This window comes from Aythya ferina (genome assembly GCF_964211825.1).
Source record: "Aythya ferina genome assembly, chromosome: 1".
NCBI classification, from domain to species: Eukaryota; Metazoa; Chordata; class Aves; order Anseriformes; family Anatidae; genus Aythya; species Aythya ferina.
Genome location: NC_140296.1, coordinates 88,090,671 through 88,113,692, shown reverse-complemented (window position 1 = coordinate 88,113,692; position 23,022 = coordinate 88,090,671). Strand labels below are relative to the sequence as shown.

The following is a 23,022-nucleotide window of genomic DNA, read 5'->3' as shown; positions in this document are numbered from 1 at the left end:
AAAGTGATTTTGCATACCCTTTCTTTTCAGAGCTGGAGAATTATGATAAAACTATTTTCAAACTTTTAATTGTAATGTCACTGAAAATTTTAATAAGTATTCTAACTGAAGTGAGTACTAAATTATTAACTAAAATATTCTTACTTAAAAAAGGCTTTTTAAAAATTAAAGCAATATTAAATTACAAAAGAGGGCAAAAAGACATTTCTTATATTCATGTCCATTCAACTTCAGTGGAGAAATGTGCATTTTAATTACATTTCAGATTCAAACTAGAAGTGTGATTTTTAGACCTATAACTGAAAACAGATTTTTTTAGATGTATCAAAAAAAAAAAAAAAAAAAAAAAAAAACACAAACATTTGAAATTGAAAGGGAAAAGAATAATGATGTTGCATCTTGTACAATCATTTTTTTTCTACAATGTAATAAAAATGCAATAAAATTATTCATGAAAATTCTCAATAGTTAATGTATTGTCTTTGAGATTCTTAGTATCCTAATATAACCCATTGGAACTATTTTACTTTTATATTGCTGTTCTGGGATTCTATCCCACATTGGAGAGCAATGCAGAATGTAAATGCAGTGTCAAAGTTTACAGAAAACCACAGGGGAAATTAAGAGCTGTTTCTTATATGGTGTTATAGGCCTCACGTTATTTTGTTCTGGGCATCTTGTCATTATCGTTTTGTATTTAAGTCTTTGGTGGTAGTCAGTGACAAGTTCTGAAAATAAGAAACACTTAGTGTGTGTTTCTTACTTTGGAGTGGAGACCCAAGGGGATTATATTTTAAAGAATGTCTTCCTTTTTTGAGATAGTTTTCCTAGAGATCTAGAGAATTGGAGAGATAAGGTTAGGGACACATTCTCAGCATTTTTTATTTGCATATATCTGCATTATATTAAAAGGATGAATCAAACTCAGTTAAAGTCAATGGCAAAATTTCTATTAATTCCAATGAGGTTGTAGATCATACATACCTCTGTGCAAACTTATGGTCACTACAGCCGAAGGTTTCCCAGTGTCACGATCTCTGTTGCAAAATTATGGCTTGGAAGGTCTCCTGGCACTTTTTTTGTTTGTTTGTTTGTTTTTATTTTTTCCAAACTAGACTAACAGTTTGTTGTTGTTATTGTTGTTTTGTTTTATACACGTTTGCATTTCTTATTCCCTATGAAACTATGAAAATGGGACATTTCATGTTTCTAGTGAAAATGTGAAAAGAAAATTAGTTAGGTGCGTGTGTCGATCTGCTTGAGGGTAGGAAAGCTCTGCAGGAGGATCTGGATAGGCTGCACCGATGGGCTGAGGTCAACTGCATGAAGTTTAACAAGGCCAAGTGCCGGGTCCTGCACCTGGGGAGCAATAACCCCAAGCAGAGCTATAGGCTGGGAGAGGAATGGTTGGAGAGCTGCCAGGCAGAGAAGGACCTGGGAGTGATGGTTGATAGTCGGCTGAATATGAGCCAGCAGTGTGCTCAGGTGGCCAAGAAGGCCAACGGCATCCTGGCTTGTATCAGGAACAGCGTGACCAGCAGGGCTAGGGAGGTGATCGTCCCCCTGTACTCAGCTCTGGTGAGGCCGCACCTCGAGTACTGTGTTCAGTTTTGGGCCCCTCGCTACAAGAAGGACATCGAGGTGCTTGAGCGGGTGCAGAGAAGGGCGACGAAGCTGGTGAGGGGCCTGGAGAACAAGTCCTACGAGGAACGGCTGAGGGAGCTGGGCTTGTTCAGCCTGGAGAAGAGGAGGCTCAGGGGTGACCTTATCGCTCTTTTTAGGTACCTCAAGGGAGGCTGTAGCGAGGTGGGGGTTGGCCTGTTCTCCCACGTGCCTGGTGACAGGACAAGGGGGAATGGGCTTAAGTTGAGCCAGGGGAGTTTTAGGTTAGATGTTAGGAAGAACTTCTTCATTGAAAGGGTTGTGAGGCACTGGAACAGGCTGCCCAGGGAAGTGGTGGAGTCACCATCCCTGGAAGTCTTCAAAAGACGCTTAGATGTAGAGCTTAGGGATATGGTTTAGTGGAGGGCTGTTAGCGTTAGGTTGGAGGTTGGACTCGATGACCTTGAGGTCTCTTCCAACCTAGAAAATTCTGTGATTCTGTGAAAATGTAGTGGGATGTTACCTTCTCTCTCCATCTACCATTTTTTAAAAACAAAAACAAAACAAAACAAACAACAAAAAAGAAACAAAATTTAGTTTCAAGATCTCTGGAACTTTTAGTCAAAAGACTGTTAGAAGAATTACGACCTACATGATTGTATAATACTGAATTTACTATTCATGTTTTCCAGCACAGGTAGTTAATTATCTTTCTGGTCATAAATTGTTACCAAAATTAGCATTTTGACTGTGCTGAATACACTCATAATTATGAAAAGTAAGGATGACTAATGACTGTTTGCATGTAAAGATTGTTTAAATGCATCTTGAGAATTCCATCTGTGTTCACAAAATCATTACGTTATGGGGTTCATCAAGGTTCTTGTAGTCAGCTATCTACTACTGAGGCTGTGCCATGTCACTGCCACATTAGTGCAAAGGAAAGCTGTAAATCTGTCTGCTTTCTTTTCAGCATGCAGGCACAAAAGAATGACAGTGCTGAGACTGCAGCAAGTTAGGCTGAAGGGAGCTGGGATTTCCCCCCCAAAAAAAAACAAAACAAAGAGATCAGGTATTGACACTGAATCTGAAAAACTAGGCAGCTTCCAGAGTACCCAAAGCAATAAAAGAAATATGAGCATGAAGAATAGAAGAACACTAATTTTTTAGAAAAGGAGTGTAGTTTAATTGTGGATATAGTCAAGAAAGAAAAAAATAAATAATAAGGTCTGCATGACAAAGAAATGTGGGGAACAGAGCAGAAAGACTTCCTATTTCAAAGGCAGAGAGAAAAACTGATCTGCTTAGATGATTTAAAATTATAAAATGATGAAGAAACAGAAATTGCAAATGCATGCCTATTTTACATTTTTTTTGTCTTTGTATTGTTTCCTTCTTTTGGTACCTCACATAAAGAATTCTTGGTAGTTGAGATCATTAGGCAAAGGTTGTAAGCATAATTCTTTGCGACATTAGGTGTCCCTGAGGACTGAACTGTAAATCCCAAAAGCCTAAAGTGAAAAAGATTGCATTATACTATTTGAGAATCTGTGAGTCAACACCTTATAAGACAAAGACAATGCAGGTTTTCATTTCCTTCAAAGAGTGAGAGAGAAAGTAGTACCCACAAAAGGTACTACAGAAACTAGGGTAAGAAAGTATTAATGTTATCTGTTGAAACTGGGCATTCAGGTCAAGTGTTTCAGGGCTCAAAACATGAATGCATAAATGTCTACCATGGGAGTTTCATTACATTTGAGTCATCAGGCGTTATCTTGAATTGACTTTCTGTCACCTTTATATTAGTGCACTACATGACATAGGATCATTTCAAAGGTTCAGTTAGCACAGTGTCCCAAGCCCTGAAGATTGTCTCAGGAGATACTCAGAGAAGTGACAGTGTTCTCCAGTTGTATGAGTCTGCTTTTCAGTTGGTGAGACTCAGCATAATGTAGGACTGATGCATGTGAAATACTAGTAGGGATAACATCTTCCATGTGAGATCCTTTCAATTTAAGAAATGTTTTGTCCTTAAAATCCATATTTTGATGGTGTTCAGGGCACACAGTGAAACACATATGTCCAGAATGATTTCTGTAAGTGAGGAGCCATGCTCAGATAGCTGAGAAAAAGTACTATTCCCTCACATTTAAATATGAAACAGTTAGTGGGTCTGCTACAAAACTATGTGACAACAGTATTTGTTTTAATGGTCATTATTTCCTATCCTTCTCAATCTGGCTTCAGAAGGAAGTTGGCCTCTGACACCACTTAAGCAGAAATAGTTTGTAAATCTGCTTCCCAAGTGCTTTGTGATTACTCTTGATAATAGGTGCTGTTGATGTAAATTGTTGTTATTATCATCACTGACTCATTAATCCATTGGCTATTGATCTATTAAACCTTTTTCATTTTAAGTGACAGGACTAAAAATTGTGTTGCAATCTGCATTTCAAAACCTCTATGAAATTTAGTTTAATGAAATATATATCATTTTGCAAGGAAATCAAAATTCTTGAGATGAATGCACTATGGCTTCAGATGTTAACCCTTTATTTTTTAATCTCCTGTTTAGATGCTTGTGGTTTCTCTTCAGCTTGGCTACTTCTACTGCCAGTAGAAAAACAACAAACAAGCAAGCAAACAAATACAAGCAAAACAAAAACAGTAAGTCCAAAGGGCTTTTTATTTCTTTTTTCCACTAACTGTGGAGGGGTTATATGTATATGTATATGTATATGTATAACTTGGGTTCAATGACTAATTTACAGATGCATAAAATTAGGCTGGATGAATTTGATTCTAAATACTTGAATTTGAGAAGTATACTCAGGCCAATTCTAAGCCATCTTTTCTTATCAACTAAATAAATACTGAAGAGAAATAAAACTCAAACTCTCATTAACAGTGAAAAGTTGTCTTAGCAAAATATTTGCCCAGAAGAAACTTTCAAACATAGTTACATTACCACCTGTAAAAACAGGGGCAGCTTATATCAAGAATGCTAATACAAAATAACCCTAGCATGCCTAGTGAAAGCAGCTGAAATTAAGCTGCACAGAAACAGCAAACAGTACAGAAAACCCTCTGAAAAGGTCACATGTTTCAATAGGTGAAGCTGGCCCTGTTCTGGAACTTCACCCACTGGGATACATGCACAGTGAGCAGGATGGTCCTTCAATAGAAATCTACCCAGTCATTAAACACAAACAAAACAAAGGCAAATTAGGATGAAGGCAAAATATTCCTAGAAGTTAGCAAAAATGTCTGGATAAGCACAGCTTATTTGGAATATCTATTGTTTGCTGCAAGTACACTTTAATAATAGGGTAATTTGTTTCTTCCACTGAATTTGCCAATTGATGGCAAAAACACTTCTGTAAAAGTCATCCAGGCAAAATAACGAATGGGAACAATTATTCTTCCTGAGTAGATTTTCTAAATGAAGACTCCCTACGAAAAGGCTGAGCTTTAGCTAATGTACTTTTCTTGTTTGTTTTTCATCTTTTAAACCATATATGGTTTTGCAGTGCAACAGCTGCTAAACTGTGTTTTTATATTTTATGTAAATCTCTCAATCTCTCTCTCCCCCACATAGATATAGATAGAAAGACAGATAGGTTGATTGATTGATTAAATTGTTTGTACAAGTAAAAGTACAGTTATGAAAAATCAGTGCTGTTGTTTCTTTTAAATCAGGCATTTGCACGTGTGTAGGTACACAAATTATATATAAATATAACTCTTCAACCTCAAAAATGCCCTCCTTTACTCATGGTCACTATTTTAGGATTATGAGTCTGTCTTCCAATATACTGCCAGTATACTTTCACACAATTTAGAATTTGCCTGATCTAATATGCAGCATCTAGAATAGGGCATTTGGGGGAGGGGGGGGGGGGGGGAATGACAAGGAGCTGGTGGTGATAAGCCATTAATTTTCAAACTTTTTTTTTTCTTCTGTAAAGAAGCAGTAATAACGCACTTATAAGCATTTCCCCTTACCCAGATAGCCTTGAAAATTTAATTCTTAGAGAAAAGGATACACACCTAATAAGTTTAGCTCTAGAGGACTCACAAGGTATGAATCTCCACGGGACCCCAACTCTAATAACATACAGAATTTCATTCTAATCTGAACATCTAATTCCCTGAATGTTTTCAAATAACAAGTATGAAGTATGAAATAATCGTTTTAATACATGATTGATACATCCCCTGTGGTGGGTTAACCTGGCCAGACCACTGTAAGTAGCTACAGCAAGTGAAGTAGACCACCCAGTAGTTAGAAACACTTTATCTTCCCAGAGGGAGCATATGAATACTAACTCAAATGGAGATGGTGACATTGAATGTGATGAATGCCACCCTGCTGTCAAATCTTAGTTTTACAAGATGTATTTCATTTCTCAAACCTGATTTCACTGAACATATTAACATGTAAAATGCTTCTGAGCTTTTCTGGGTGAGCACTCAGTCTTTCAGGGCTGAATAATCCATGCTGGTTTAATCTTCTAACCACAGAACTGGGGAACCATATTCCAAGGGAACAGTAAACAAGCATCTTCTTGAAAACCCACTAAGAAATAGAGGACTCAGTCATCTCTGTGGTCACTGATTTATTGGCCTCCCTGTTTAGACTGCAAGCAAGAGTCTTTATCTTTTACTGTAAACTATTCTGGTAGATGGGAAATGCCACTAGTTCCTTTTTGTCCTGACTGGGAAATTAAAGTCAGAGTTTTTCAGGAACTTCTGAGACTGCCTCATTTGAACTTTATAGAAGAAATATCTAGCTATTAATCCACTGAATAGTTTATTTGCAATGAGGTATTTAAAAACACAGACTTGGTTTGTGTGGTACTACTATATGATAATGAGCTGTCTTACATCACTTGACAAGGCTTCAGGCATATCCATAATATTCAGATGTATAGACTATGATCCCTGCTATATTTCTGTGGATAGACAAGGAAAAGTGTTTAGAGAAAAGACTAGTTTTACAGAGTAGGTAGAAAGGTCTCATTGTTGCAGGGTAACAAAACTTCAGAGGTCATCTTATGCTGTGCACAAAGCAATCTTGCTCTGAGCCTGAGCTCCTGAATTTGAGTAGGATGGGCAGAGAAAGTCTGACTGAATTCTGTGTCATACAGAGCACAAAGGCTGCTTCTTAGGATTGTCAAAGTAAATAAAATGCTTTTCTGCACAAATCCCTCCCAGTTTACACAGCTCCTAGAACTCCCCCACTCTAAGATTTGTATGGATGCCAAGTGTGAGAGATGGCTGGAACAAAACTGACTTTTTTTCTTTTCCTTTTCTTTTCTTCAGTTGTCTGTTTATTTTACAGTAGATATCATCACCAGGAAAAGACTTCGTAGGTACAAAGAATTGTAATTTCTTCTATTTCTTCTCCAGAATACTAAAAATACCAAAAAAAATGAAGTTGTTGTTGTTGTTGTTGTTGTTGTTTTGGTTAGTTGTTTGTTTGTTTGCTTGTTTGCTTTTTGAGGAGAATATTAGAGCATAAAGCAAAGATTTCAAGTGATGACTGATATAGTGTTTAAAATACTGTATATCTTCTTTAATGATGTATCTTTTTTATTATGTAATTTCTTTGCTGTTGCTGATTTTGGCACAATTGTTGTAACCAGTCTGCAAATTTTTGTATACTTAACTCATGACCCTTTGATTATCAGTTGGTTTCTATAGTTCCCAAGCCTTGATTTCAGCTAAGAATGTTTTTCACCCCCCTCCTTCTTCTCTTTCTCTCTTGCTTTTTCCTTGTGCGTTGGAATTATTTATGGTTCACCAGATAATTTCAGAAAGTGTTCGGGATTTTACAGCTGGTTCCTAGGATCAATTACCTCAGTCTTGCAGTGTGGAGCTTTTGATATTAAATAGGATTGCTTTTTAGTATGTATTGGGTTCCCATCACTTGCAGAGACACCCAGCATCTAAAATCCAGCATTTCTGAGAACTGAAGAAAAGTTGTTCTAAGTCCCCTACTAAGCTCTTTGGCTTGGAAAAAAATACACGTTTTTAATGTTTGGTAACCAAAGATATCTTCTGTGAGACAGGGATGATAATACTCATACATCCACATAAAAATTGCAATGATCTATAAGTCAAAGGAACACTAAATAATATTCATTCATAAATAGGCTAAAACCTACTCAGGTTACATACATCTTTGAACACAGCTAACGTACTGAAACAAGCCCCATTCAGTCATTGTCTTCAAAGACAGCAAAGCTAGGCTTCTGCTTTCCTGTTTTTATATTAAAACATTTAGAAAACAGATTCACTTTTTGTGAAAAAATTATTTTCTTGCCTACTAATCACACTCTTGGATTTCAATGCCTAAGTAAATGATAGAAACTCAGCTGATGAATAATTAAACCACAGTTACTGCTAGTTCAGTTTGAAATTGTACTTTCTACTTAGCCTTCAGCTTCACCCAGCCCTAAATCTCTGTTTATATTTTTCTTGAAATGTAGTCTGGAGTTGGTTTATGACAAGCAGTACTACATGACAATTTTATATGAATCTTGTCACATGTGAAATATGAAGGAAGATGGGATTTGAAATATCTCACAAGGAAAAATGGAAAAATCCTCCTTGCCAGTTTTTTTTCAGTCAAATGTGTATGACGTTTTAAAAGACACTGGGCTGATAATGGAGAGGAATGGAATTTATTTATGTCAGACTTGCCTAGTGCCAACAATGATAGCAGCTTCTTCCTTGTTTCGGTGCTGAAGCTCTTGACTCTGAGGTGAAGTACCCATGTCTATTGAAGCATCTCATTAGTCACTCCAAGCATGCCTTTTATAATCCTATTGCTATAAAAGGTACTAATGTCCTTCTTGTGTGGATTCTTGTGGTGGTTTTACCGTGCTGGGCAGCTAAACCCCACAACCGCTCTCTCACTCCCCCTCCTTTAGATGAGGAGGGGGAGAAGTAAAGCAAAGAACAACTCACGGGTTGAGATAAGGATAATTTAATTAAAGGGAAATAATTATAATAATGAAATGAAGACTACCATGAACTAAACAATTTAACTAAGGGGAAATAAAAGGGAAAGGGGAAAAAGGGAGGAAAATAAATAAATAAATAAATAAATAAATAAATGAAAGCTATATGGAAGTGCAGAGGAAAGAAATTACTCTCTACTTCCCACAAATGAGCGATGATTGACTACGTCCTTGAAGCAAGGCCTCAACGCATGCAGCCGGTGTTCAAGAGGAGGACCGACGTCGTCTCAACGAGAGCCCACCACACCCCTCTTCTTCCTGTTTCCACCTTTTATTGCTGAGTGTGACACCACATGGTATGGAATATCCCTTTGATTGGTTTAGGTCAGCTGCCCTAGTGATGTTTCTCTCCTCACTTTTTGCCCACCCCCTAGGAGGGTTAGAGAAAGGCCCAATGCTGTGCCACTGCTGCTCAGCAGTAGACACAACACTGGTGTGATAACACTGCTGTTCCAGCTACAAGTACAGAGTACGGCACTGTATGGGCTGCTGCTGGGAAAGTTAACATTCCAGACAGACCCAGTACAACCTCCACCCCTTATTCCATAACATTTGTGTCACACTCAGATCCCCATACTTTAGCATACAAGCATTCTCATCATTATCCCTTGTCCTTTAACAGGACAAGGATTTAACAGGACAGGATTAATAGGCAGGTGTATCTTTTCATTCCATAGGTCTTTCTTGGAAAATGTTCATAAGAACTGTTGATGATTAGGTCTTCATCTGCCAAAGTGGCCACTCAAGGCAGGCGGAGTTGGATGTCTGGACACCAGCACCAGCTTAGCTCAAGTCCTTGTTGCACTGCCCGGCTCCTTGCAAAGTTGACCTGTCGTTGATCCTACAGCATCTTCCTACAACATATAACTTACATTATAGATTAGTTTTCTCTCAATGTCAAATCTCCTTGAGGCACACACTTGATATCCCCATTCTTTTGCATGACCCACCAGGTATACCCTGGTCCTTGGGCGAAGACAATCCCACGAGTGGGTTTGCCTTTTCCCGAGGCAGGAGCAACCCACACTGCCTTCCCCACCCACCTTCCTATATGCACTATGGGAACCTTAGCTCCTTTCACAGTGTGTAGGGGTTTTGTTTCGGCAGGACCAGCACGGCTGTCAGACCCCCTGTTGTTAACTAGCCAAGTGGCTTCTGGTAGATTTGTGTCCCATTGTTTCCACGTCCCAGCACCTAATGCTCGTAACATAGTCTTTAACAATCCATTGTACCTCTCAATCTTCCCAAAGGCTTGTGGGTGATAAGGGATGTGGTACACCCACTCAATACCATGCCTCTTTGCCCAGGAGGTAACAAGATTGTTTCGGAAATGACTCCCATTGTCAGACTCAATTCTCTCTGGTGTACCATGACGCCACAATACTTGTCTTTCCAGGCCCAAGATAGTGTTTCGGGCTGTGGCATGGTTTACAGGGTATGTTTCCAGCCACCCAGTAGTTGCTTCTACCATGGTGAGTATGTACCGTTTGCCTTGGCGAGTTTTTGGGAGTGGTCCGATATAGTCAATTTGCCAGGCCTCACCATATTGAAACCCTAGCCATCTCCCCCTGTTCCAGGGAGATTTTACCTTCATGGCTTTCTTGATTGCAGCACAGGTCTCACACTCATGGGTAACCTGTGTGATGGCCTCAATGGTCAAGTCCACCCCTTGATCACGAGCCCATCTGTAAGTGGCATCCCTCCCCAGATGTCCTGATGTTTCATGGGCCCATCGAGCTACAGACAGCTCACCCTTACGTTCCCAGTCTAGGTCCACCTGAGCCACTTCAATTTTTGAAGCTCGATCCACTTCTTTGTTGTTCTGATGTTCTTCAGTAGTGCGACTCTTGGGCATGTGGGCATCTACATGACGTACTTTAACATCCAGGTTTTCTACCCGGGCAGCAATATCTTGCCACAGGGTAGCAGCCCAGATAGGTTTACTTCTGCGCTGCCAGTTGCTCTCTTTCCATTGCTGCAGCCACCCCCACAGAGCATTTGCCACCATCCATGAGTCAGAATAAAGATACAATACTGGCCAATTTTCTCTTTCGGCGATATCTAGGGCTAGTTGTATGGCTTTTACTTCTGCATACTGACTCGACTCACCTTCCCCTTCCACGGCTTCCACAACTCGTCGTATGGGATTCCACACAGCAGCTTTCCATTTCCGATGGCTCCCTATCACACGGCAGGATCCGTCAGTAAACAACGCATACTGCTTTCTGTCTTCTGGCAACTCATTGTATGGTGGTGCCTCTTCAGCACGGGTTACCTCTTCTGTTGGCACTCCGAAATCTCTGCCTTCCAGCCAGTCCATATTCTCTTCCAGGATTCCTGGGCGATTGGGTTTTCCCATTCGAGCCCGCTGTGTAATTAACGCTATCCACTTACTCCATGTAGCATCAGTTGCATGGTGTGTAGTGGGAATTTTCTCTTTGAACATCCAATGTAACACAGGTAGCCGCGGTGCCAAGAGGAGCTGTGCCTCTGTACCCACAACTTCTGAAGCAGCTCGAACACCCTCATATGCTGTGAGTATTTCTTTTTCAGTTGGGGTGTAATTGGCTTCTGATCCTCAATAGCCCCGACTCCAGAAGCCCAGAGGTCGACCTCGAGTTTCTTCTGGGGTTTTCTGCCAAAGGCTCCAGGTGAGCCCATGCTCCCCAGCTGCAGTGTACAGTATATTTTGCACAGCTGGTCCAGTACGGACAGGCCCAAGGGCTACTGCACGAGCTATTTCTTGTTTGATTTGTTCAAATGCCTGTTGTTGCTCAGGGCCCCACTCAAAATAGTTTCTCTTTAGAGTCACTTGATATAGAGGACTCACAAGCTGACTATAGCCTGGCACATGCATTCTCCAGAATCCCACGAGGCCTAGGAAAGCTTGCGTTTCCTTTTTGCTAGTTGGCGGAGACATTGCTGTTATTTTATTGATCACATCCATTGGAATATGGCAACATCCATCCTGCCATTTTACCCCCAAGAACTGGATTTCCTGTGTAGGCCCCTTGACCTTGCTCTTTTTAATGGCAAAACCAGCTTTCAGGAGAATTTGGATTATTTTCTTCCCTTTCTCAAAAACTTCTTCTGCTGTGTTGCCCCACACGAGGATGTCGTCAATGTACTGAAGGTGCTCAGGAGCTCCCCCTTGCTCCAGTGCAGACTGGATCAGTCCATGGCAAATGGTAGGGCTGTGTCGTGGTTTAACCCGGCCGGCAGCTAAACACCACGCAGCCGTTCGCTCACCCTCCCCCCTCCCTCTCTGGGACGGGGGAGAGAAATGGAAAGTGAAGCCCGTGAGTTGAGATAAAGACAGTTTAATAAGACAGGAAAATAATAATAACAAAATAATAATAATAATAATAATAATAATAATAATAACAATAATAATAATAATGATACAATGGTGATAATAGGAAAGTAATAATAATATGTACAAACAAGTGATGCACAATGCAATTGCTCACCACCCACTGACCGATGCCCAGCCTAACCGAGCAGTCCGGCCCCCTCCCCCCGGCTAGCCACCCCTATATATTGTTTAGCATGACGTCAGATGGTGTGGAATACCCCTTTGGCTAGTTTGGGTCACCTGTCCTGGGTCTGTCCCCTCCCAGCTCTTACTGCACCCCCAGCCTGCCTGTTGGCAGGACAGAGCTAAAGGCTGAGATGTCCTTGGCTTGGTATAAGCACTGCTCTGCAACAATTAAAACATCGGGGTGTTATCAGCACTCTTCTCATCCTAAGCCAAAACACAGCATTCCACCAGCTACTAGGAAGAAAATTAATTCTGTTCTAACTGAAACCAGGACAGGCTGTGTTTCCACCCCTGGGGCAGCCTATTCCAGGTGTATTGGATGCCCCTCCAAGTGAAGGCAAACTGCGGCCTGCATGCTGCTGCCAAAGGGATGGAGAAAAATGCATTAGCAATATCGATTGTGGCGTACCACTTGGCTGCCTTTGACTCTAGTTCGTACTGAAGTTCTAGCATGTCCGGCACTGCAGCACTCAGTGGTGGCGTGACTTCATTCAGGCCTCGATAGTCCACTGTTAGCCTCCACTCGCCATTAGACTTTTGTACTGGCCATATAGGACTATTAAAGGGTGAGCGAGTCTTGCTGATTACTCCCTGACTCTCCAGTCGGTGAACCAACTCATGGATGGGAATCAGGGAGTCTCGGTTGGTGCGATATTGCCGTCGGTGCACCATTGTAGTAGCAATTGGTACCTGTTGTTCTTCAACCTTCAGCAATCCTACAACAGAAGGGTCTTCTGAAAGGCCAGGTAGGGTAGACAGCTGCCTAATCTTCTCTGTGCTCAAAGCGGCTATGCCAAAAGCCCACCGGTATCCTTTTGGATCCTTGAAGTACCCTCTCTTGAGATAGTCTATGCCAAGGATACACGGAGCCTCTGGGCCAGTCACAATGGGATGCTTTTGCCACTCATTCCCAGTTAGACTCACTTCAGCTTCCAGTACAGATAGTTGTTGGGATCCCCCTGTCACTCCAGGGATACAGGTGAGTTCTGTCCCTTGGTAGCCTGATGGCATTAAGGTACATTGTGCGCCAGTGTCCACTAAAGCTTTGTATTCTTGTGGTTCTGATGTGCCAGGCCATCGGATCCACACAGTCCAATAAATCCGGTTATCCCTCTCCTCTACCTGGCCAGAGGCAGGGCCCCTCTAGTCCTGGCTGGAGCGTCTGCCACTTAATTCTTGCAAATGCACAAATTCTGGCAAATGAGAGGTAGAGGTCCCTTCATCATGGTCAAGAATAACATCAGCTCTTCTACTGCCTCTGGGGTACTGCCCAATAGAAACTGGAGCAGCATTTCTCTTAGGAGCCCCTCATCTTGCTGCTGTATTTCCTTTCAGTTCACGTACCCGAGCAGCTAGGGTTGAAGTAGGTACACCATCCCATTTCCTCATATCTTCCCCATGGTCACGCAAATAAAACCACAAGGTGCCACGTGGTGTACGTCTTGGGTACTCTCTCTCTTGAGCAGGCGAATGCTGATTCTTAGTGGCTGAAGTATCACTCTGTCTAAATGAGGGGGAATATACTTGTTCCACGAGCTTGTCAAGTCCTTTAGACAGTTTCTCCACAGCTGAGACACAGGACTGTAGTGGAGCAGAGAGATTGTCTTCATATTGTTGAAGCTGGCAGGAGACATCATACATTGTTGGTCCCATCCCCTCGTCCCAGCGAATTGCAGCCAGGGTACTGGCATGTGCTGATGGTGCACTCCGCACAAATTTACGCCACATGGATGTTGTGCACTGGACTTCATCGGGGTCTTGAGGTGTCTGGGCATTGTCCAAATCACTATAAATCATCTCCCGCACAGCTAATTCCCGCAGATGCTGGAGACCTTTATCCACAGTGGTCCACTTGCCTATGTGATATACAATATCTTCCTTATGGGGATATCTTTCTTTGATAGCTGCCAGGAGTCGTCTCCAGAGGCTGAGGGCCTGTGCTCCTCTCCCGATTACTTTGTCGATTACCCTTTCTCTAGAGAGGGATCCCAGCTGCTTGGCTTCATTGCCTTCTAATTGTAGGCTACTAGCCCCAGCATCCCAGCATCGGAGCAGCCAAGTGAGGATGTGTTCACCTGGGCGTCGACCATAATCCTTTCTTATTTCTCGCATCTCACTCAGGGATAAGGATCGAGTGATTTCTGATTCCTTTATGATTTCCGTCTCGTCTTCCTGCTGTTTTTGTGATGGCTCTGCTTTAGAGGTGCCTGCCAATTCCCCTTCTCCCTCCTTCTTAGGAGAGCCTTCTTCCCTTACTAAACGAGCTGACCTCCGTTTCCATTGTTTTGACTTGACTATGGGGGCGACTGATACCATAGTTGGTTGGTCCTCTGGGTCAGCCACAGCATGTGTTACTTGGTCATCAGATTCAGAGACTTCCTCCCGCTCTTCAAATTGCTGGATGATGTTAAACACTGTTTGATAGGAATAAACCAGGACCCAGCACAATGCTGCAAGCTGTTGTTCTCCGGCATTATCAGGGTCAGGACATACAACTCTCAAACATTCTACCAAGTTTTTAGGATTTAGCACTTGCTCAGGGGTGAAGTTCAAAACTATTGGAGGAGACACTCGTGACAGGTATCTGCTAACATCATCCCACACACCGTGCCACTCACCACAAGACTGTTTCAGGACAGATTCCCAAATAAGTTTTCTAAACAATCGACTAATCTTAGAGAGAAAATGAAACCTGTTATTCAGAATTAGAAATAGCAATACATGGGTTACAGATGGATCTTCAAAATACTCCCAAACTGTTGTAATTAGCCCACTGTGAAAGAAGGGAAAGGTACCATTCCTAATATTATTAATAAACTGGTGTCCAGATGAGAAAAGGAAGGCAGTGTAGTTCTGAATATTCTCTGAAAGATAGTTTCCATGGGACCCAAATGATAACAGCGCAGAGCCTGAATTCCAGATTAAAACCAAGGTCAGTGCTTGGCAGCACAGCGAATTAAAAACAGTGAACACAGATTGTAGCACTTTGTCGGATCGGATATATAGGAGAAAGGAGAATATGACACGGATTGCATGACATATGAACAAAGCTATTATTATTAACAGGGCAATGTACATGGTTACTAGCAAGCAAGTGTGTTAGTTGTATGCATTTAATCAATTCTATTGTTATCTCAACCCTTCGAGCCCCATGTTGGGCGCCAAAAAGGACTGTGGTGGTTTTACCGTGCTGGGCAGCTAAACCCCACAACCGCTCTCTCACTCCCCCTCCTTTAGATGAGGAGGGGGAGAAGTAAAGCAAAGAACAACTCACGGGTTGAGATAAGGATAATTTAATTAAAGGGAAATAATTATAATAATGAAATAAAGACTACCATGAACTAAACAATTTAACTAAGGGGAAATAAAAGGGAAAGGGGAAAAAGGGAGGAAAACAAACAAACAAAATAAATGAAAGCTATATGGAAGTGCAGAGGAAAGAAATTACTCTCTACTTCCCACAAATGAGCGATGATTGACTACGTCCTTGAAGCAAGGCCTCAACGCACGCAGCCGGTGTTCGAGAGGAGGACCGACGTCGTCTCAACGAGAGCCCACCACACCCCTCTTCTTCCTGTTTCCACCTTTTATTGCTGAGTGTGACACCACATGGTATGGAATATCCCTTTGATTGGTTTAGGTCAGCTGCCCTAGTGATGTTTCTCTCCTCACTTTTTGCCCACCCCCTAGGAGGGTTAGAGAAAGGCCCAATGCTGTGCCACTGCTGCTCAGCAGTAGACACAACACTGGTGTGATAACACTGCTATTCCAGCTACAAGTACAGAGTACGGCACTGTATGGGCTGCTGCCGGGAAAGTTAACATTCCAGACAGACCCAGTACAATTCTTCACCATATTGAAATTTACATAGATCAAAAACACTTTTTCTAAAGTAAATGAAAAAACACAGGGTTGTAGTAGGTTGTGCTACCACTAGTGATTTAAGAAAAGAAGATTTTGCATATCACAAGCATTTTTTTCTGATCTCTCAGGTAAATGAACTTTCTCTAGAGGTAAGCCTGAGAAACTTACCTGAAGTAAGGTAGCGAATAAGTACAAGTAATACAAATACAAAGGAAAATGCTCAGTTAGCCTAGTATTTCTAGAACAATATAGACATCAAAAGCTCCCGTATTCAGCCTGAACTCTAAGAAAACTTTAACTACTCACTTACCAAGTATCTATTATAACAAGTATCTATTGACTATCTCTGCTCACCAAAGCACCTACAATTTGTTTAAATCCTATTGCAATCAATGGAAATATTCACATACTGGAGTGCAAACTGTAATACTTCAGTGGGCTTTTGTAGACCATGGCCTCTGAGAGGAACACATCATATTACAATCTGATTTTGCAACAGTTTTGACTGTGCACTCTGCAATTTTTCACCTGAAAGAGAGAAGCAAACTTTAGTTTGTTTTGTGAATTTGTTTAACAGCTTGAAGGTCACACCCTGGAAAAAAATCATTCCCATTCAGTGGTCTGGGTGATTTGACTTTTTATTATTGGTGAGGCACTGGAGTGTTAAATGAAAAACCCACTGCTTGAGGCAAGAGAGAGAAGCTCTTGGCTGTGGGAGAAGAGGAGACACAAACCCTTTAATTATACATGAAATGGTTCCCAAGGAAATACTGGCCAAAGAATTGTTCCATGTAGTACGGTGAATGTGCTTAACAAGGTTACAATTCAGAAAATGACTCTTTTTAATCATCACCACTATTATTGATCACTTATGAAATCTAGAGACCCTGTAGACATCTCTAAGACAGGCTGAGGTCATTGTTTTCTAGCCCTTTTTTAGCTCTTTCTACCTGTATTTAAAACTTTATTAACACTATTATTCTTCACAGAAAATCAGGTGGGCCACACCTGAAATGTCTATATGTTGTTCTGCAGCCATTTCCATCCTCTCACATGCATATGAACAGCTTCACGTCATCTGTGGCTTCACAGTCTCATATTTCTAAAAAGAATACAGAGATATGTGTGTATGCATAAGCATATATGCATATATATATGTATGTGTGTATCCGTGTTTGGCCATAGGATATTCACGTTATGTGTACACAGGCACATATATATGCATATATCCTCTTCATTGCTGGCAAGATACAAGTTGTACAGGAGACCCACTTGTTGTCAGTAGCTTAGTGACACCTCCCTTCATCTACAGGTCTTTACTGTTATAAAGCCAGTTTCACTAACTGTGTATAGCATGGTTTGCACTCCTGCTGTAGCACAGTGGACCTTTTGGAGACAGTGCTTCAAACATAGAATCATAGAATCATTAAGGCTGGAAGAGACCTCCAAGATCATCTGGTCCAACTATCCCCCTACCACCAATGTTACCCACTAAACCATGTCTCTAAGCAAGCACCACGTCCAACCTTTTCTTGAACACCCCCAGGGAAAGTGACTCAACCGCTTCCCTGGGCAAACCATTCCAATGCCTGACCACTGTTTCTGAAGAGAAACATCTCCTACATGTTTTAATTGTTGAAGAGTGGTTCTCTTTGTTCAATTCTTTGGTTTAATTGTTGAAGAGTAGGGGCATAACGTTTCCATTTTCCACTCACCAGGGACATTGCCCAAATGCCAGGACTTTTCAGCTAGGATGAGGAGAGGCTTGACAATGCCATCAACCAGTTCCCTCAGGCCCCTGGGATTCATGTCATCAGGTCCCATAGACCTGTACCTGTTTATATTCATCAGGTGGTGTCGAACCTGTTCTTCACTTACAGTGCTTACAGTGGGTGTGATTTTGCTCCCCAAGCCTTCATCTACAGGTTCAGGGAATTGAAAGATTTGGGAAATCCATCTACCAGTGCAGTCAGAGGCAAAGAAGTTGTTGAGTGCCTCAGCCTTCTCCAAGTCCATTGTTACCAATTACTCAGATATAGAAACCTAATATAAGAAATTGGCCACCTATAATTTCTTACACACTACTATTTTCACCCCTCAGTCTATTTTCACAAATGTTAAAGGCGCATGGTAGCCCTCAGGGACTTCTCCTGTCACCCCAGTGCAGCAGCTCAAAGGAAGCTCAGTCCTCTCTTCTGCTCTTCCTCGAGGCTCTATGCAGAAGGGCTGGGGGATGGGAATGAGCACACACACAGCCCCTAAAAATTAGCAGCAGAGTTCTTTATTACCAGGACATCTTGCAGGTGAGCCTGCAGGATGTCCATGGCATTTGGTGGCTTCAAGCTAATTCTGGGGATGGAGCCTGCACGATGAGTAGGGAGCTCACTGGGAACTCCCACAACACTGCTGGTGTGCTCGCATGGCAGAGAGTGAAGACATGCCAGGATAGTCAGAGATCTGGTCTGGCCGAGATGGATCCACCTCCATTGGTTCCTCCATATCTGCTGGTGGATCTGACTCCACGGTGTTTGGCAGAAGGACAAACCAGTCCTTGTCTGGGACCGCCCAAATGGGATGCCTTCCATCTAGAATGTTTTCAGGCCAGGGGGTGCTGAACCAGGGGGTCATCCAGTTCTGTGCCTACGTCCCATGCCACTGTGCAGTTCATTTCCTTGCCTGGGTTCGACGCTGCCGTCTGTTTTACGGCCATTCTGGGTCCCACACTGTGTTCTAGATGACAGGCATGCCTTTGCTCCCCATGGCTGTCTGGCTGACACTCCTGCCTTCGCGCCATACCATCATTGTGCCAATGGGAAGGCTCAGGCCCCCTGTTGCTGTATGGCTGAGGGGGCGACCTGTTCCCTGTGTCGTTGCAGTGCCACTTGTACTGCCTGTAGGTGTCTGTGGGCTGCACGCCAGAGGTCCCTTTGGCACTGGTGTCTGTTGTGCTACAGGTGCTACCCCTCTGCCCATGACACTTCTCCTTCTTGCTAGGTGCATTCCTTCTTGGTGCTTCCTTGGACTGCATCACTGTCCTCTCACTCCGAGGAGGCCTGCTACTCATCTTCCTGCTTCTGGACTTCTTCCTGCCACACAAGTTGGCTGTCAGAGTGCCTAGAAGCTCATCAAATGCTGGGCCACCTGCAGGGGTCCTGTTTTATACAGCCTGGAGCAAAGGTGGGGCAGTGGTGGCCACTGTGACCTAAGCAAGCCTCTGCGATGGAGTGACCCATGTGTGGCCAAAGGTGGCTATGTTAGGAGTGGCCTGGAAGAAGCCCTCACTTTGAAGATGGAGGAGGATTGGGGGTTTTGAGGGCCCTTTTTCTGGGTCTGTCTCCCCTGGGCCATTTGGCTTGCCAGAGAGAAAGGCTGCCCCTCAGCCACAGGAACTGCCCTCCACCTCCCATCCTGTGCCCTGGGTTTATTTTTAACACTGGGTTTTTGGTAGTTTCATTCTATTCTTTATGGAAAAGAACAGAAGCAAGGTGCATCCTTAGCCTTAATTCCCATGTGTGCTTTGTGCTCTGAGTGAAGAATTTCTTCCTCACATCACATCATATATAAATCTCCCCTTCTTTTGTTCAAAGGCATTATTCCGTGTTCCATGGTTACACTCCCTGATAGAATCCCTCTCCAGCTTTCTTTTGGGCCACTTTTATGGGTTAGGTTAGGTGGCAAAACCACAGGACCTTGCAAATTGCAGCCTTATCTACCTTGTTCCAAATGTTCCACGTGACATTTTCCAGTTCAGGCTTTGACCTGAACTGGATCAGTGTTACACAGAATCATAGAAACATCAAGGTTGGAAAAGACCTCCAGGATCATCTGGTCCAACCATTCCCCTACCACCAATATCACCTACTAAATCATTTTCCTAAGCACCAGGTCCAACTTTTCCTTGAACACCCCCAGGGATGATGACACCACCACTTCCCTAGGCAACCCGTCCGAATGCCTGACTACTCTTCCTGAGAATAAATGTCCCCCAGTTTCTAACCTAAACCACCCCTAGCACAACTTGAGGCCATTCCGTCTTGTCCTATCACCAGCAACCTGTGAGAAGAGGCCAACCCCCAGCTCCCCACACCTTCCTTTCAGGTAGTTGTGGAGAGCAATAAAGTCTCCCCTGAGCCTCCTCTTCTCCAGACTAAACAACCCCAGTTCCCTCAGCAACTCCTCATAGGACTTGTGCTCCAGGCCTTCACCAGCTTCTTAGCCCTTCTTTGGACATGCATCAGGGCCTCACCAGGGCAGAGTACAGGAAGACGGTCACCTCCCTGATCCTGCTGGCTACATTATTCCTGATAAAAGGCAGGATGCTGTTGGCCTTCTTGGCCACCTGGGCCCATTGCCAGCTCATGTTCAGGCAAACAATGATTAGCACCCCCAGATCCTTTTCCTCTGCACAGATTTTGAGTCACTTTCCCCCAAGCCTGTAGCACTGCATGGGGTTGTTGTGACCAAAGTGCAGGACCCAGCACTTAGCCATGTTGAACCCTCATTCCATTGGATTCTGCCCATTGACCCAGCCTGTCTTGGTCACTCTGCAGGGTCTTCCTACTCTCCAGCAGATCAAGACTAGCCAACTTGGTGTCATTGCAAACCTACTGAGGGTGCACTCAATTCCCTCATCCAAATCATAAGTAAAGATATTAAAGAGAATGCGCCTGAACACGGACCCCTGGGGAACTCCACTCATGACTGGCTGCCAGCTGTGTTTCACTCTATTCAGAACCACTCTCTAGGCCCAGCCATCTAGCCAGTTTTTAATCCAGTAAAGAGTGTACCCGTCCAAGTCATGGGCTGCCAGCTTCTCCAGGAAAATACTGTAGGAGAATGAGTCAAAGGCCTTGCTGAAGCATGAAGCATAGAGCATGAGAAGGTATCTTCTCAAACTTTGATAAGCTCCTACACACAAAGCAGTCTACAAGGACATGGCTGTACCTCACCTGTGCTGTAGGCAGAAGAACAGTCCTGCCTGAGGAATACCAACATGGGAAGCACGCACAGCACCACGAAATACAGCAGCTTTAACTCTGTCATGCTTAACATTCTAGTGCCTCTAGAAGGAACACTTTCATTAGTTTTGATTTAAAGAATAAACAGAGTGACGGAATGTACCTTCACTGCTTAGAGCCTTATTCACTTTATTAACTACTCTCCTGTATTTCTCTCTTACCTCTGCTGGGACAAATATTGTTTATAAATTCACTAGATTCTATTTTGGCAATATTTAAATAATTTATTATGATAACGACATCAAGTGTAAACACTGCTTGATGGTATTTTATCAGATACTTATAACAATTTGATTATAAAGAATAATTGCTGGAATTCGTGATGAAGCGTTCCAGTGTTCAAGTGACAAAGGGACTGCAGTCTTAAATTTAAAGTGGTTTTAAGCAATTATGAACAGATCTACACCGACACTTTGGTATCCAACTCTTATTTAAGTACCAACTCCCATTCAAGCTGATTAAAAAAAAAAAATGACATGCAGAGGGAAACTACAAGAAGTTAGTGGCTCCAGGTCTTCCTACTAAACACTAGATAAGAGAAGGGTTGCTCCTGTGTGGCTTAGTGCATTATCTGCAGTGTAATGTTGTGTAAATGCAGTGTAATGCAGTGTAATTAAAAAGCATAGAGATGTACCCAACCAAACTGCCTTCTTAGGGTTGGGCAACTGACTACCTATTATCTTTTAAAAATAAAGAAGCAGGTAATGGAAATGTAAATCCAGCCTAGAGACTGAAGCATTTGCCAAAGAAGCAGACTTACATTTTCCTGAGAGTGAGATTATCAAGAAAAACAATTTGACTTCCCAATATGGCTGCCTATTAAGAAGGCTAGAAAAATTAGGCATGCCATTTGCTGTTACTGGACCTTAATGATAAATGAACAAGAAAGAAGAAGTTGCTGGATAAAGCGTATGAGAATTCTGGGAGGAAAGACTAGTGCTTGACAACCGTATCTTCTTTATTCCTCCTAGCATCATGACTTTCAAGTTATGTTCCTTCCTCACCATGGCCCAAATTCACAAGTGTCTGCTCCTCAGCTTTCTCTGTGGCCTAAGTACCAGGAATAGTACTCCCTCCTTGGAATGGAGTCAGTAAAATGAAAGCATGCCTTAAGACTCTACATTTCTTTTATTTACTATGGGTGAAATTCAGGTAGGTCTCAGGAAACTGGAATACTAACTGAGCAGGCTTGAATTTTGCTTTGTAGTTGCAGTGGACAGCTCACACAAATCAGCTGGATGATTACTCAATCAAATCAAAACTCTTCCCCTTGTCATTTGCAGTCTTCATGCTTGTGGTTTACAGCTGAGTAATATTTTACCTTTCTGCTTTTTATAAACAGTTGCAAAATTTGGAGTATTCACATTGCAGCTCATTGTGCAACATATGTGTTGACATTAAAAACAGACATGCTGGTTTTGAAAAGCAACATTAGTTATGTCAAGTAATATGAGTCACTATCCTTGAAACAGAAGTTTTGCCTTCTGCATTCTCCCTTACAAGAATTTGTCAGAATGTGTCCTTGAAAACTCTTGGTGCAAAACTGGATTTCAGATGCAGCAATGTTTTCCACCCAAAATGACATTTCATAGAAAACTTTTTTCCTCTTGGTTTTCAGCCAGGATGCTTTAGCTTCTAAAATTATTTCTGACAAACAGCAACAGTCTGAGTGGTATGTTCTCAGTGACATGTTATGTTCCTTCAGTAACAGCTACTCAGATGGAAGTCTTCTGCGGAAGGAGACTGGGTGTGGCTAGGGAGAGAAGACAGTGAGAATGGGAGTGAAAAGAACTTGGAGTCTGCCACTATGAGCAGCTAGGACATTCAGTCAAGCAGAAAGTTATCTCTGAAATGATGGAGAGAGAAAATCTCAGGTCTAAGAGGAGAGAGTATAGAGTTTACTGCAACTCAGAAAGCCACTGACTTGCCTAAAAACAAGCCTGAAAGTGAAGACCTACCCCACAGGGAA

The 23,022-nt window shown here is 42.4% G+C and overlaps 1 long non-coding RNA gene across 1 annotated transcript in view; it reads left to right on the top strand.

The window, feature by feature from the left end:
• Nucleotides 1-4,325: 4,325 nt before the first annotated feature.
• The window catches only part of LOC311439267, a 33,544-nt gene continuing 14,847 nt past the window's right edge, over nt 4,326-23,022 (top strand). The window contains exon 1 of the long non-coding RNA XR_014694630.1: nt 4,326-6,977. This is a non-coding gene — a long non-coding RNA (uncharacterized lncRNA). The remainder of the gene's footprint in view (nt 6,978-23,022) is intronic.